Here is a 414-nt window from a genome sequence, read left to right on the forward strand (position 1 = left end):
AGTACATTTTTGTTTTTGTGATTTTGATGGTTAGGAATTAATAGTAAGGAATTGACTAGACTTGCGTGATTAAAACGCATTCTACTATCACAATAATCAATAATGAATAATGTATACTCTAATGTCACAAACAACTGAACATTCTATTTTTGAAAAAAGGAGGAAATAAAATTACTATTTTTCATTTTTAATAAAAACATATAGGGTCGTGCATTATTGTTCAATCATCCAAAAAAATATGCTGGCCATTGAACTCTGAACACTCTCACTTGGCATTAAAATAGACTTGTCCACTGACACATACCAATCCTACTAAAATATGTACAACGCCTGCCACGTGTACCTTGCACTTGCTCTGTCTCATGCATTGTTTTCTTGGAAAATTCTTTATAAACAATTTTTTTTTTTTTTGGA

At 30.4% G+C, this 414-nt stretch overlaps 1 protein-coding gene across 1 annotated transcript in view; it reads right to left on the reverse strand.

The window, feature by feature from the left end:
* The window catches only part of LOC107605265 (probable pectinesterase/pectinesterase inhibitor 61), a 5,827-nt gene that overhangs the window by 2,165 nt on the left and 3,248 nt on the right, over positions 1 to 414 (reverse strand). The gene's annotated exons all lie outside the window — the stretch shown is intronic.

The sequence above is a fragment of the Arachis ipaensis genome, chromosome B06, assembly GCF_000816755.2.
Source record: "Arachis ipaensis cultivar K30076 chromosome B06, Araip1.1, whole genome shotgun sequence".
NCBI lineage: Eukaryota > Viridiplantae > Streptophyta > Magnoliopsida > Fabales > Fabaceae > Arachis > Arachis ipaensis.